The following is a 17065-nucleotide window of genomic DNA, read 5'->3' as shown; positions in this document are numbered from 1 at the left end:
CGATATTTTTGATACAACCTTCACTGGACAATCAGTCCCTTTTAACATTGGTTAGTAATTGTAGTTTTGCTGTTTTGCAACTAACCAACGATCCACAACCTTTCGGAGATAAGGGTGCAGTTCCATCAACATTACCAAAATTGGACAAGGTGGTTTATAATTTGCTTGCAATTCCAATCTGTTTGGATCCCTCCTGGTGCACTAGCGGTGTGGGGCTGATTGATGGTTTCACCCCTGCACCACTAGTACCACGGACCCTACTGCTTCCCCATTCCCCTCACCTGCCGGTTTCCCTCTCCTTGTGGCCTCTCTCCCTTCCACTCTTGTACACATCTTCCCCTTCAAAGCTCACTTCTCCTCTTCTTGGTCGTCACTGAAAAGGAAAAGGGACTTCCAGTAGTTTGCTTCTACATTTTCTTTGAGGCCCTCTTTTTTGTAACTTGCAACATGGCTGGTGCACTATTTCACAACTTTAAAAAACAAACATTGGCAATGCTAACATTTGTAGCTTTTGTGTAAGCAAGGGAAAGGCATTGCCATAATGGTAATAACTGGCCAAGGATGGTATCAGCAGCAAAATGGAGTGAGTACCTGTGCATCTAATAGATGTGCCTGGCAAATGCCTGATACTTATACACAAGCCAAAACTGTTAGCTTTGCCAGTGCTTGTTTCTAACAGAACATCATTGAAGAGCATGCATAGTGCTTATAAATCGAGTGGCTGAAGGCAGACCTTTTTATTAAACCAGTAGTGGGTTTACAAGTCCAATTAACTCTCAGAAGACTGCTTTGAAAAAACACTGGCAGACCCTTAGAGCACAATGTTTGGTGGTAAGGCTTAATAAAACTAGCTCAAAGCATTCCAGGAGGATGTGTTTTTGGCAGGAAGGGGCAGAAAGTGGGTGGGAATGGCCAAAGGGATTAACATGGCCATGGCCAGTGAGTGGGTGGGTAAATAACCAAACACACCTTCAAGCTATATGTCCCTCCTCATATGTAATTTCTCCCTATATGTACTCCATTGCAATAGTTTTGGCTTCTAGCTGGCCACCTAATAGCTAAACCTAAACAGTCTGTCAGCATTAGGGGTCTCCCATTAGTTTGGTTCTCTGTGATTTCCTCGAGATTTTTTTCATCGAGGGAGAATTCCCCAAATTCTTTTTTTGTAGGACATTTTACCACAAATGTATGTGGGGGAGACCCCTCTGCAGCCCTCCCCTCCCCTCCCACCAGTCCCCTATTAGCATGTGTATTACCCTAACCAACCCCCCACACCACAACATACATTTGTGGTAGAATTAGTTGAAATAAATGCGATGATTTCTCGATGGAAAAACCTACGATGGAATCGACCTATCGCATTAGCTTTGCCAGTCTGGCCTGTTGACACAGAAAATGTCTCCCATAAAGAGTTCATATGACCAGCACAGAGGTGGCGGTACACCCTCTTTCGGCATCCCCGTTTTGGCACGGGCCGGTTCAGCCTGGCTCATTCGCTGCAGCGGCCAGTCCGGCGCTCCCATTTTGGCCCAGAAGCCATTCTGACGCTGTTAATTAGGCCCCAGGGATGTTTGGGCGCGGCTGACATTGCAGCCACATCTAAACACCCTCATGTCAAATACAAATGGATTATTTTTCCGCAAATGCTGCACGGTGACAGGTGCTGTGCCTGGTCAGGTGTGTCATTCGCGAGAAATAATCGGCGTGTTATAATAAAATTTTCAAAAAGAAAGATGGGGTCTTGAAACCTGGTCTCGCAGGGTTAAGGAGGAAGCACCCAACCACTGAGCCAAGGTGAGCTTGTTATTTCTATGTTGCCAAACCCCTACTTGCCCTGTATGTGATTACGCAATGAATTGCAGGTCAAGTAGAACAGTGCCCGCGATGAAACACCGAGCCCTTTCTGGCCTAGTGGTTAAGTGCTGGATTGTTAACTGAGCAAAGCCAAAGTTCAAAACTGCTGTCATTTTCTTTTTTTGTAAATTAATGAAATGTATGTGCACAATTGTTGCTGGGTCTGCACCATTTTTTTTGTTATTCAATTAATTTAATGTTGTCAATTCGTTAATAACTGCCAGGCTATTATGCAAGTCTATGCAAAAAGGACAAGCATACTCGCCCTTGGCACTTAAGGGGTTAATACGCATTTTTGGTGTAGCTGAACGTGGTGGTCATGTATGCGGCTGTGCAGTGTGGGTAGTTGAAAACTGTTCTTTTTTGGTGACAGTTCATGACATGCTGTGCTGTTTATATCCGAACTACATTCCTTTGCGTGCCCCCCAGCTGTATTAGATTGCCCCCTCCCCATGTGATCTCTTATCGCCCCCACACAGGCATGACAGCCGCATACTTTGAGTTTGGCGGCCGCTCCCACACAGTTCTCGCGTTCTTTGTCAGCGGTTCCCATAGTTGGCCTTCGTGGGCCTTCTGTTTGAATCTCTTCCTAGGGTATTTTGTACTGCAGAAATGACTTTGCACAGACTTTGCACGGCAGAAATACACTTTGCACAGTTCCATGAATCAGTGTGTGTGTCGGCAGTGCAAAGTCGCTTTTCAGCCGTGTAAAAAATTCCATGAATTGGGCCCATAGAGTTTTTATCGTTTTTATATGCACAAGTTACGGATAATAACCCTGATCGATTTCTATACAAAAAAGAAAAAAGCAAATCTTCCAATGAAATGACCTGGGTTCATATCTGTACCTCGTGCACAGAGGTACAGCCCTTCTCACGCAGTGCTCCTCTCAACACCTGTCCAGCCCTATATGGGCTTGCTTGCATCAATGTTCTGACACACTGCTACTCACACTGTATTGCCTCATTGTTCATCGCATGTTTCACGCTCCACTGTACCCTATCCACGGGCCCATTCCACTACCCTCACCACCAAGCCCCACTCACTCTAACTAGGCCTGCCTAATGCCATCCTGTTGAACTAGCCCACTGCAACTGTGCTCCTGTACTGGCCTACTGCACCTAGATGTACTTGCCTAATGCCATCCTGTTGAACTAGCCCACTGCAACTGTGCTCCTGTACTGGCCTACTGCACCTATATGTACTTGCCTAATGCCATCCTGTTGAACTAGCCCACTGCAACTGTGCTCCTGTACTGGCCTACTGCACCTAGATGTACTTGCCTAATGCCATCCTGTTGAACTAGCCCACTGCAACTGTGCTCCTGTACTGGCCTACTGCACCTATATGTACTTGCCTAATGCCATCCTGTTGAACTAGCCCACTGCAACTGTGCTCCTGTACTGGCCTACTGCACCTATATGTACTTGCCTAATGCCATCCTGTTGAACTAGCCCACGGTAAGTGTGCTCCTGTACTGGCCTACTGCACCTATATGTACTTGCCTAATGCCATCCTACTGTACTAGCCCACGGTAATTGTGCTCCTGTACTGGCCTACTGCACCTAGATGTACCTGCCTAATGCCATCCTGTTGAACTAGCCCACGGTAATTGAATTGTGCTACTGTACTGGCCTACTGCACCTAGATGTACTTGCCTAATGCCATCCTGATGACCTAGCCCACTGCAACTGTGCTCCTGTACTGGCCTACTGCACCTATATGTACTTGCCTAATGCCATCCTGTTGAACTAGCCCACGGTAATTGTGCTCCTGTACTGGCCTACTGCACCTATATGTACTTGCCTAATGCCATCCTACTGTACTAGCCCACGGTAAGTGTGCTCCTGTACTGGCCTACTGCACCTATATGTACTTGCCTAATGCCATCCTGTTGAACTAGCCCACGGTAATTGTGCTCCTGTACTGGTCTACTGCACCTATATGTACTTACCTAATGCCATCCTACTGTATTATCCCATGGTAATTGTGCTCCTGTACTGGCCTACTGCACCTAGATGTACCTGCCTAATGCCATCCTGTTGAACTAGCCCATGGTAATTGAATTGTGCTATTGTACTGGCCTACTGCACCTAGATGTACTTGCCTAATGCCATCCTGTTAAACTAGCCCACTGCAACTGTGCTCCTGTACTGGCCTACTGCACCTAGATGTACTTGCCTAATGCCATCCTGTTGAGCTATCCTATTTGCACTCGTATACCCTTACTGGCCCACTGCACCCCTGGTTTACTTACTGATCGCTTATTTATTGATTTAACCTACTACTTTTGAAATCGACTCACACTGTACTGCTCCAGACAGCCCACCTGTACGGCCTTCCGCCCACCGCCCCAGACGACTTAACAATGCTAAGCCTCCTCTCATCCATTATGTTTCCCTTTTGCTTAATGCACCATGCCACTCCCTGCTCCGGAGGATCATTCAAACATGATAATGGTCTATCCAGACTGGGTTGCCAGCGCCACTATCCCATCCCTTGCCCCACCCCCTTCCCCAACCCACTAAAACAAACCACCCTTACCACCAACTTTGCTACTACCAATACTAAGCCTATCCCACCCTCCCCCCCCCCAATATCACCACCAAACACACAGTCTCCACAGAAGTTACCAACAAGATGACTCCCATTTTGGGCAAAGACAGACTTGAGAGACTCAGGTCATAAACTAAAGGATCTAGCCACCGGCCACACTCCCATCACCCCGATCCCCACCACAACAATCACCACACCTTCCACCAACAAACACAAAGGCCCTCCCACAGCACGTACCAAACGACTCAGCAGCACCAAAAGCCCAACTTCCACACCAAACCTAGACATCACACCAAACCCAGACCAGACCCTTAACCTCAAATGGGCCCTCATAAACGCCCGATCTATTGTAGCACATGCCATAGAAATCCATGATCTCATCATTGACCAACAACTTGACATCCTAGCGGTCACTGAAACCTGGTTAAACCCTGTTACATGATCTAATTATGTGTTTTTTGTATTTTCTCGGAGGCCCCTGCGTTGAAGGAAATGGGATCTGGCACAGGCAAGGACACTGTGGCTGTGGAATGCGTGACCGTCATGCCTCCAGGGATGGAAACCCATTTCATTTCTGAGAGAATGTACACAGATTTGCACAGAACCCAAGGCCACATTGCCCAGTGCTCGGAAACAAGCCATTATAGGAACTTCATCACTTTTATCGCTTGCGTTCTGATTGCTACACTCCATACAAGGGCCCGGATGCAGGCCGCAGGCATCCCCTTTGACATGAGTAATGTTGTTTAGGAATGGAATAGCCACCTAAACTGTATATAAGGATGTTGCCGGCCTGGGGGAGCAGAGCAGTCCACCCAGGCGGTTTGGATACGTGCTTTCATTATATGCAAATACCCTTCCACTTCTGGTCTCCCGTGTTGTAATTTCGAAGTGTTGCTGAGTGTGCAGTGAAGGAGGGCGATTGCAGGAGGGAGCAGGACGGACGATTGTAACATTTGGTGCCGAAACCCTGGAGCTCTCTTTTTTCGCCTATCACTGGCACAGTCGTGGAGGCCATATCAAATACGGTAAGTGAAAAGAGTGTTTTTCGCTGTACCAATGTATTCGTAATTTTTTTTTGTGCAAAGTAGCACTAAAAATTGATTAATTATTGTTGCAAGGGAGACTGACTTCGGAGGCCTGGGGTCTCTGAGACATAGGTAGAGGTACCGCCAACTGTCTGTCTGATAGGGTCAGTTGCCTAACAGTACTATTTTTGTTGTTGGTACAGGGTCAAAGGGCAGCAACAGAGCCACAGTTTTAGTCAGAGCACGTTAAAGTAGGGCTTGTGGTACAGTCAGAGCACACTACAGGTGCAGGGTCAAAGCTGTATTGACATCAAGCACTGTGCAGGGTGGGAAGCTTGCACTGCGGTAGGATCAAATAGGGACAAAAAAATAAGACAAATGGCAGACGCCAGTCCACTGACCAGGCGGGAAGAGGAGGCTAAAGAGGTTATTGAGGACTTTTTAAGAAAAAAGAAGGGGATATGCATGTGGTCGAATATTGACAGGCCTCCAAAAACAGTGGAGGATTTAATTGATGAGTTACTATACACCACAGGCAAGAAATATTATTGCAAAAATAAGACACATGTCATTGTAACATGTCTCTGGAAGATGTATCGCATTACTAAAGGGGAAAATGATGAGGTTACACGACAAAATGTACTGCTGTGCGACATGAGAGATGACCTCACATACGCACGGCAAATGGCAAATACACACTGTATGCAGATGTCGTCTACTATTGTGCTAAAGGCACAAGAGTGTGAAGCTATTAGACAGCAGCTTACTGATTGCCAAGAGGAGCTAGAGATGCACAAAAATGCATTTGAGGTATACAAACAACAGCACCCAGACAAAGATGATTGGACATATCCAGTGTTGCCTGTCAAAACTACGCAACCGGAGGAATATGTAAGTCCCCCACCATATAATAAAGCAGTTCAAATGGCACCAATATCACTGCCAACTGGGGGAAATTTCACAAAAACCGAAGTGGATGATACACCAATGGTGGAGGAATTACGGGTTGACTTAGATTTGGATAATATAAACTACAATAATATGACGAAGGTAGTGTGGGATAAAGTGAAAGAGGCTATAGGTAAATGGGATGTTGTGCACAAAATTGCACGCAATGACAGGGAAATGGGGATACGAATCGAACAGGACCTGAAAAGAGCTGAGGGTACACGGGAGTCACAGGAACCCCACCAAGGCAGGCCACAGGATATTATGAAAATGTTAGCACTCCTAAAAGAAATGCCACGGTATGGAGGGGCTAGCCCGATGGAACTATTTAACGTACTTCACTCCACATACAAACCTTTGGATGCACACGGATTGGATAGGGGACAAGTAATCATGAAACTAAAGGCAGTATGCAACTAGTCTCGGTTCATAATTCTGCGATTTTCTGATGTGGACGATAGGAACTTAGTAGAAGATGTGGATAAAGGGGCGGGCACAAGATGGAGGGTGCGCATAGAACCCATTATGGCACTAATGAAGAAACACCACAGGATACTGGCGCTCCCAAAGCTAATGCAGGTACTAAAGATTGGAAGGGACCAGAGCCCCTCCGACTTCGCAGATATGTTAACACAGACATTAATGAGGGACTTGGGGGTGGAAGAAAAGATGACCATTTGGCAATTGCTACCGGATGAGATTACAAGGGTGGTGGAAGGGAAATTGGATGTTGAAGAAAGGCTCAAAACATGTTAAGGATGGGCATATATGTTGAATGCAGCAGATGATACATGGCTAGTGGTACGAAAAATTATTCCTGTAAGAGAATGTGAAGAGTGGGCAGAGGGGAAGTACATGGAGGAGTGGGAGTGGGAAACACTGACACCAGTGAGGAATATTACTTATGATGCAGAAAGATAGAGTGGGCAGAGGGCCAGTACACGGAGGAGCAGGAGTGGGAGTGGGAAACACTGACACCAGTGAGGAATATTACTTATGATGCTGAAAGATAGAGTGGGCAGAGGGCCAGTACATGGAGGAGCAGGAGTGGGAAACACTGACACCAGTGAGGAATATTACTTATGATGCTGAAAGATAGAGTGGGCAGAGGGCCAGTACATGGAGGAGCAGGAGTGGGAAACACTGACACCAGTGAGGAATATTACTTATGATGCTGAAAGATAGAGTGGGCAGAGGGCCAGTACATGGAGGAGCAGGAGTGGGAAACACTGACACCAGTGAGGAATATTACTTATGATGCTGAAAGATAGAGTGGGCAGAGGGCAAGTACATGGAGGAGCAGGAGTGGGAAACACTGACACCAGGGAGGAATATTACTTATGATGCTGAAAGATAGAGTGGGCAGAGGGCCAGTACATGGAGGAGCAGGAGTGGGAAACACTGACACCAGTGAGGAATATTACTTATGATGCTGAAAGATAGAGTGGGCAGAGGGCAAGTACATGGAGGAGCAGGAGTGGGAAACACTGACACCAGTGAGGAATATTACTTATGATGCTGAGGAGCAGGAGTGGGAAACACTGACACCAGGGAGGAATATTACTTATGATGCTGAAAGATAGAGTGGGCAGAGGGCCAGTACATGGAGGAGCAGGAGTGGGAAACACTGACACCAGGGAGGAATATTACTTATGATGCTGAAAGATAGAGTGGGCAGAGGGCCAGTACATGGAGGAGCAGGAGTGGGAAACACTGACACTAGTGAGGAATATTACTTATGATGCTGAAAGACATAGCCAGGATTCCACATTTTTTCGGGGCAGGGGTAGAGGAGGTAGAGGACGCGGGAGAGGTACAGCGGGCAAGGTGTTGTACGATAGAAAGACAGGGGCTAAATTGTACCAAAATGCAGAAGGGCTAATACGACCCTGGGTCACATATTGGGAGCAACAACAGGAGCTAAATGACATAAAGGAGAAAGCGCAGAAGTTGAGAGAGAAAGTGACAAGTACAGGGGCAACGCCAGTGGCTGCTGTGACAAGCTCCAGCGGGTACTAGGACAGAGTCAAACCAGCAGAGTTGGAAGCCGTAGTGATACCCCCTAAACCAAGATAGATGGGGCCGCATGACGGCAGAAGGTTCTTTCTCCGCTGGTGGAGTCACACACAACGTGACCATATTGGTAGATAGCGGCACTAACTCTGACTAAGGGTGAATTTATAGACACCAAATGTTTGAAATTGACAAAAATGCAGGGACTGGGCGGCCCTATAATTTCTTCCCCAGTAAAGGAACTAAAGATCTGCTTAAACGGGGTGGATATGGGCAAGCAGCCATGCGCCACGGGGGGGGGGGAGGAGGATATTTTGGGAATTGACGCATTGTTGAAAAGGGGGGCGGTGATGGACCTAGCAAATCTATGCCTCCGCCTTAGAGGCACAGCAGGCACAGTACAAGTGATAACAATGGCGGTTATCACAGCAACAACGAAGGGTGACACACATATCCTCACACACACAAATGGCATCCTAACAGAGTGGGAGGAGATCTTTCCAGACATATGGGCAAAACACAGACTAGATTTTGGAAGGACGCAGGATAATGCAGTATTTAAACTAACAAGCATCCCACGATACGTAAAACCCTATGGAATTGCCCCTGGGGCGGCAGAACAAATAAATGATATACTAAGGGCCCTACAGGAGAGGGGGGCCATTACAGAACATACAGGGTGGGTACCATTTGTATCACCGGTCTGGGCAGTGAAGAAACCGGATGACTCATTCCGTTTAACAATTGACTACCGCATAATCAACAAACATCTACAGTCCAGACCACAGTTAGTTGCCTCATTTCCGGAAATGATGGCAACAATACAGCCAGGCATGAGGGTCTTCAGTGTCTTAGATATCTCTAAGGGGTTCTACTCTCTCCCGTTACATGAGGATTCACGGGAACTAACAGCATTCATGATTGAAGGGGTGGTGTATGTTTGGAATGTGTTACCACAAGGACTCAGAGACAGCCCCACAATGTTCCACGCTGCCATGAAACGAATAATGCAGGGCTTAACATGCATGAAAAGTGTCATCCAATATGTAGATGACGTATTGGTGTGTAGCGAGACAGAAGAACTACATAGGACACATCTAGGGGAGGTGCTAGTGGCACTACAAAAAGGGGGACTCAAACTGAATGGTGGGAAAGCACAAATTTGCCAAACAGAGGTACGATTTCTAGGGGTAACAATATCAGGAAAAGGAAAAAGCATATGCAGGGACAGACTGCAACTGATTAACTCATTGCCCCTCCCAACGGATCACACTGCACTACATCGGGCAATAGGGATCTTGGGATTCTCGAGGAACTTTACTCCCCTATTTGCAGAACACACTAAAATACTATACGACCTATTACGATCCGATAGGTTTGATTGGACTGAAGAACATACTGAGGCCCTTCAGAAATTAAAGGACTTATTGAACGGGGCACCATCATTAGTAAGCCCAAATCCAGACATGCTCTTTTACATATGGCCAATCATATCAGAAAGTACACAGGCCGCCATATTAACACAAAAATATGGGGATACGCATCAGCTGGTGGCATGTAATTCGTTGAACTATAAAATAACAGAACTGAAATATTCCAGATGTGAGAGACAGCTATGCACACTATACTGGGCAATCAACAAATTTAGATACATAACGGGAGGGGCTACATGCATCATTAAAACAAACCACAAACCTCTACAGATGTTATTATCCTCCAAAATGTATCAAGGGAATGTCAGTACACAGAGGATAAGTAAATGGATTGCATTATTAACTACAATCACACTACACTTTGAGGAAGGAGGAGAGAAGTACATACCAGTAGACGGTATACAGGTAGACGAACAACATTAATGCAGGGCAGAAACGGTGAACACGTTACACAACATATTCAGGGCATGTGCACCAGATAAAGATATTGATGGCCCCACATTCTATTGCGATGGGAGCTCTACATATGTAAATAACAAGCTACATGCTGCAGCAGCGGTAGTGTACAGGCAAAATGATCAGTGGCAGCACAACTCAATGGTGTTTGAAGGAAAAGGCGCACAGTACGGCGAGCTCCAAGCGGTAGTACTGGCACTTAGGACAATGCAGAAAATACCACCGGAAGTTGCCACAACGGTGGTGGTGGACTCAGACTATGTGTTTAAAGGGCTCACCATATACTTGCAATGGTGGAGAGACCAACAATATCAAGGGACCGATGGTTCAGCTATAAAATTTGAGGACGAATGGAAAAAAATGGATGAATTATCGGGACAGCACAACAGAATATGGATCATCAAAACAAAAGCTCACAAGACAAAAGGACGATGGGCTGAAGATAACAACAGGGCAGATGCAACAGCAAAATTGGCCATAAAAGAATACTCACGTACATCAGTACCCCCCATGGCGCCCCTGCAAGAACAGGACCAGCCCCAAACAACAGAGCAAGGAGAAAGATTGGAAGAAGAATGGCCTGCACCACCCCCCCCCCCAGAACCACAGACAGAGGAGGAAGATTGGTATGCAGAAGCGGGGGAGGGACCACTGAAAATAACACTACGCAGGGGAAAGACAATGGAACAGAAAGGGAGGCAGAAACTTCTGTCAGACTTACAGGAGGGAGATAATGCACTCATGGAATTTATCAACGCGAATAAAGAGTGCAATGTTGTACGAAGGAAGGACAGCACATGGTGGTACAAACCTCATGGACAATGGGTAATAATACTGCCCACCATCCTGAGGAAAGATGTCTTGCAATGGGCCCACGGCTACTGGACACACGAGAGAGGAGAGAATGGGTTAGGAAGACTGACAGCAATGGCCTGGTGGCCAACGATAAGGGAAGATTGGTGAACGCATGTGACAAACTGCGTGACATGCTGGAAAAGAGACAGAAGAGGAAAAGAGAAGATGGGACTACTACAACATGAGCACCGAAGTACAGAAGCATGGCAACATATCCATCTAGACTACGTGGGTCCACTACCAAGAACAGCAAGAGGACACAGATACATACTGGTGATCATTGACACATTTAGTAGATGGCCAGAGGCATTCCCAACAAGAAACTGCTCTGCAAAAACAACGGTAGACATCCTACTACAGGACATAATAGCAAGGTTTGGCATCCCATCAAAAATGACATCAGACAATGACGGGCACTTCTCTGCTGAACCAACAAGAACATTGTGTGCCAAACTGCGAATAGAACAAAAATTTCACATTCCTTATCGGCCAGAGAGTGCGGGGATGGTGGAGAGACTCAATATGGAAATTAAAGAGGAACTGTTCAAAATAATGGATGAAGAAGGATCACAGTGGGATTTACTGCTTCCATTCGTACTACACGGAATACGATCAAGAAAACACTCAGCTACTGGGTACTCGCCCTATGAAATACTGTTCGGAAGAAGCATGCCCAGCACCAAGAAGTTATTGCTGCCACTGACAACGGGGGCACCCAAAGATTATGAAGTTTTAGATGCAGATTACATTTCAGCATTGGTAAATATGTTACAGGCCATCTGCAAAATGACAATAGAAACACAGGCATAAACAGACATTGACACAGCAAGAAAACTAAACAAAACAAGAAAAGAGATGATACTACACATAGGTGACACTGTGATGTTACATAATGAGGGTAGAACTGCAAAAAGTCAACATAAATGGAAAGGACCATACACTGTAACAGACAGGATAAGTAACGTTGTATACTGTATTGACCAATGGGATGGTGAAGGTCTGGTTATGAGACACCTCAGTCAACTGAAAAGAGTGAAAAAAGGAAGGGAATACATGGAAAGAAATGTGCACGACAGGGGCAGAAAGAAGGGTGTGAGAAAAGTACGGAAATTATGTACCAAAAAAAGGTACTACAGAGGTATCTGGATAATTTTATGTCTATTTTTCTCTTCCAGATGCGCTTGTGCATATGGCTCATGCTCTCACTACTCTCGATCTCCACTGCAAAATGGCATATTAATGGCTTCCTCAACATCACCCCCCAGGCGGTGGCCGATACTTTCAACATATCCAGTTGCTGGTTCTGTTCACAGTTCCCTACGCATGCACAACAAGGGGCACCGCTGGTGGCAGAACCATCTACTATGGAAAAATGGGTGGGGGATGTAAGGGCAGGGTCTAGAAAGGATGAAACAGGACGGGCTGTACCTTCATTTACGTTCCAAGAATCACTGTTTGCACCATTTTGCATTAAATCTGGGGGTGGGGGAGGAGCGAAACCACAGGACCATGCGGTAGGAAGATACGAGCACTGTGGCATGATAATCACGATAGACACAAGAGAAAGTTACATATATGGATTTAAAAGAGTGATATGCACGTGTTATGATGCGGATGGGCGCAGACAGCAAAATGTAACCATGTATGACATACACAGGGATATAGTGGATGCAAGGGGACGCATCATAAGACAAGATGATTGTAGGTGTAAGGACACAGGGAGTAGAAATGAAACAAGCTACTTTGTGGGCCTGGCGATATACAACGGGTTACTGTATAATGGAAATAGCTACCAAATACACCTACACACACCAGGGGTGTATTGGCTATGCGGAGGGCGGGCCTATAAAACATTGCCAAGACAATGGGAGGGGGTCTGCACCATAGGGCATTTGCGACCAAATGTTACCATTTTGGTATTAAATAAAGGGGTAGACAGGACAAAAAGGGACAGCAGGGAGAACCCACTGGTGGTACGTAACACAGGGTTCCACAATTTGTCAGAATATTGATCCCATCACTGGGAATATCTGAGCTAGAAAGGGCCATAGTGAACATATCTGCCTGATTAGAACTGTTTGCTAATGCTACAGCAGACGCATTAGGGCACATACAAAAAGAGATACATAGCATAGGGGCAACTGCTATGCAAAATAGGATGGCTTTAGATTTACTTTTAGCACACAAAGGAGGCGTGTGCGCTACTTTTAACAATTCTTGCTGTGTATATTTAGAAGAAGACGGCATCATAACAAAAGACATTGCAGTAATAAAACAACAGGCAAAGATATACATACAGATAGCTTTGGATGGCAGTGGATCAATGGATTGGTGGGCATGGCTAACGGGGCCTATGGGAGAACTTGGACACAAAATTGCAGCAGGCATCATGATCCTGGTAATACCATTACTGTGTATGTATTGCACCATTGCTATTATAGAATGTATAGCTAGGAAGGGTATGGAAAATGTAGAAATGCAAAATATTAGGCAACAAAAGTGGGCGTATGTTACATGATCTAATTATGTGTTTTTTGTATTTTCTCAGAGGCCCCTGCGTTGAAGGAGATGGGATCTGGCACAGGCAAGGTCACTGTGACTGTGGAATGCGTGACCGTCATGCCTCCAGGGATGGAAATCCATTTAATTTCTGAGAGAATGTACACAGATTTGCCAACGCGCATGGAGGCGGAGTCGCCCTAATACACAAATCCACACTACAAATTAGAGCTTGCCCGACTGATGACATACAATGATAAGAACTCCTCCTTGTCAAATTCACTTCTGACCCCAAATCTACCACTAATATATTGGTTGTTTACAGATCACCCATAAAAACTCTCACCCTGATGCAGATATCCCACTACTACTCACCCCTCACATCAAACTGAACACTAAATACATCATACTCGGAGACCTAAACTTAGGTTACAATGACCCTTTGGATCACACAGCCACGGCCCTCAACTCAGCCATGTAAGACATGTGCTTCTCACAACTGGTCAACACTCCTGCCCATGACAATGGTAGAATACTGGGTTGGGGACTCACCCTCAATACACATGTAATCATTGACTCTGTCTCACCTATAGATTGGTCCGACCACCATGTCATCAGCCTCTCCCTGGGTAACCTGACCACAGATACTTCAATGACAAAAAAAACCTGACACCTTTGAGTCTAGAAATACCAAAAAACTCACTAGCGACACCCTCTCCCACGCTCTCAGACAAGCATTAGCCTCTACCTCCGTAGAGAGTAACAATCCTACATACCTGGCAGACTGCTACCAACAAACCCTCACTAACACCATTGACCTACTAGCCCCTATCAAATCCAAAACCCGAAGGTCAGATAAACGCTCCTGCTTCTGGTTTAATGAGGAACTAGTCTCCCTGAGACGCACCAAAAGATCACTAGAGCACATCCACAAAAAAACCAACACCCCTGACTCAGCGCAAGCCTTCAACAATGACAAAAAAATCTACAAAACTGCCATAATCACCCAAAAAGTCAATGCTCTCAATTTACGCATCACCAATGCGTCGTCCAACTATAAGGAACGTTTCTCCATACTCAGGAAACTAGAGAATCCATGTCAAATAATATCACCCATCATAGCCAGCAACGAGTGGTGTACCACTATCCAAGATGCCTTATCAGCCAAAATCCTACTCCTACAAAATAAAATAGCCAGCAAAAAACAGCTCCTAGCCAACAAACCCCTCACCCACCATACTAGAGGGCTCCCCCACCCCAATTTCAGCACACCATTCCATTTCACCCCGTTTCACAAAAAGAAGTACAAGACACCATAGCCAAACTTAAAGCTTCCAAATGTAAAGAAGACCAATTCCCCCCAACCTTGTCAAACTCTTCCCTCCAACACTTACCCCCATCATTACAGAATTAATTAACGCCTCCTTCAATTCCAATATGGTCCCCACCAGCATCAAGAAAGCCTGGGTAACCCCTCTTTTGAAGAAACCCACCTTAGATCCGTCCATCCCTACCAACTACCAGCCAATAACTACAGTACCCTTCCTATTAAAAAGAATAGACAAAAAAGCGTGCACACAAATACAAAACCACCTAGAACAGCACCACCTACTGAGGGCCCGACAATCGGGTTTCTGTCTAAATCACAGCACCACCGAAACGGCTCTTCTTGACCTGAAAATCCAAATGGATGCCACTAGGGAAGCAGGCAAACTCTGTCTCCTCATGCTACTAGATCTATCAGCGGCGTTCGACTTAGTCGACCATGACAAACTATGCGCCACCCTAGCCAACAATTTTAACTTCACCAAGGATGCTACCGAATAGATTAAATCCTTCCTGGCAGACAGGACCTCAAGAGTTTCTATTGGGAAAGAATCAGCTGATCCCATACCAGCCCCCATAGACGTACCCCAAGGCTCCTGCCTTTCACCCACCCTATACAATGCCTACACCAAACTGCTATTCACAGCCCTGGTTGCCATGGGTGTCATCTACAAAAACTTTGTAGATGACACCCAGATCCTTCTCCCGTTATCCGGTAACCACGAGCAGGATTCTACTCTCATTAACCAAATTTATGCTCTAATCCAAAACTGGATGGCCCACAATAGCCTCTGCCTTAACGATGACAAAACAGAACTGCTCATAGTCGGCCCACCTGCCAGATTTAACTCATTACAACCTGCTTACACTTCCTTCAGCATAGATGGCACCACTATCCCAACTCTCAAACAAGTCAAAACCCTGGGTGTCTACTTAGACTCCTCGCTAACTATGACTAAACAAAACAACGCACTCTCATCAGCCACCTCCTACACCTCGAAGCTCATTTCACAAAGCCGCAAATTCCTCACGCCCAACAACTGTGTCCCAATAGCAAGAGCTCTCATATTCTCTAAACTCGATTACTGCAACGTACTCCTCTTAGGCACCTCCAACAACAATCTGACCAAACTCCAACTCATGCAGAATAAAGCCCTCTGAGCTGCACTGGGCATAAAGAAGAATGAACACGTCTCCAGCATCAGAAGAGACCCTCATTGGCTTCCCATAAAGGGAAGGATTATAGTCAAAACCCTATGTATTACACACAAATGCCTAGCTAACAAAGCCCTTGCATACATTAACAACACAAACAAAACCTCCTCAAGACACCTTAGACCCAGCAACACCCCTATCCTTGAAATCCCCCGATACAAAAGAGTAAGAGCTGGAGGCAGCAGCTTCAAAGTCCTATCTCCCAAACACTGGAACGCCCTCCCGACTAGCATCAAGAATGAAGAATCACACCAGATATTCAAAAAAATCACTGAAAACCTGGCTCTTCGACCAATACTAATCACCCCCATCACCCAACCCTAGCCACTCCAGGGTCCTCGACCCATGTTGCTTACTGTAATAACGTGTAACCAATGCATATTCTGTATCAACCCTAAGATTGTACTTCCAAGTTATCTGTAACTACGTTGTGATACCTCCTGGCCTTGGCGTATAACACATGTAATAAAATTAAATTAAAATAAAAACAGTCCTCTATGGCCTTGTGGTGAACTCTTTGGTCGCGCGAGTCTGCAGGGCAGGGTTTCGCAACGGCATGATTCCTTTTATTTATCAGTTTTACTTTATTACAATATCGCCAAAACATGCTTGCACCAAAAGATCCCTGCACCGAACGGGCCGCACCGAACGGGCCGCACCGAACGGGGTCCTGCGCCCAAACGTCTGTGCCGAATTGGCCCGCGCCAAAATGGCTGCAGCGAAATGTCCTGCTGGCAACAGGAGCCTGTGACCTTAGAGACGCATAAGTAGGTTTTGGGTGCCGAGAGGGAGAGGCTGTAGGCGATGAGGGGAGGGGTTATGGAAAGGCAGCAGCGCACTAGAGCGAGGTGGGCGTAGGAGGCGCTGGGCCAGGTTCGAATG

General features: G+C 46.0%; 1 long non-coding RNA gene across 1 annotated transcript; it reads left to right on the top strand.

Annotated features, from left to right (window-relative positions):
- Nucleotides 1-4641: 4641 nt before the first annotated feature.
- On the top strand, nucleotides 4642-16673 carry LOC138468334 (uncharacterized). Its single transcript, XR_011268244.1, has 2 exons — nucleotides 4642-5438; nucleotides 13692-16673. It is a non-coding gene; the product is annotated as an uncharacterized lncRNA (long non-coding RNA).
- Nucleotides 16674-17065: the final 392 nt, after the last annotated feature.

Source organism: Ambystoma mexicanum, chromosome 4q (genome assembly GCF_040938575.1).
Source record: "Ambystoma mexicanum isolate Mex_15411 chromosome 4q, UKY_AmexF1_1, whole genome shotgun sequence".
In the NCBI taxonomy this organism is placed as follows: domain Eukaryota; kingdom Metazoa; phylum Chordata; class Amphibia; order Caudata; family Ambystomatidae; genus Ambystoma; species Ambystoma mexicanum.
The sequence above is the reverse complement of the archived record's forward strand: the minus strand, read 5'-3'. Positions and strand labels throughout refer to the sequence as shown.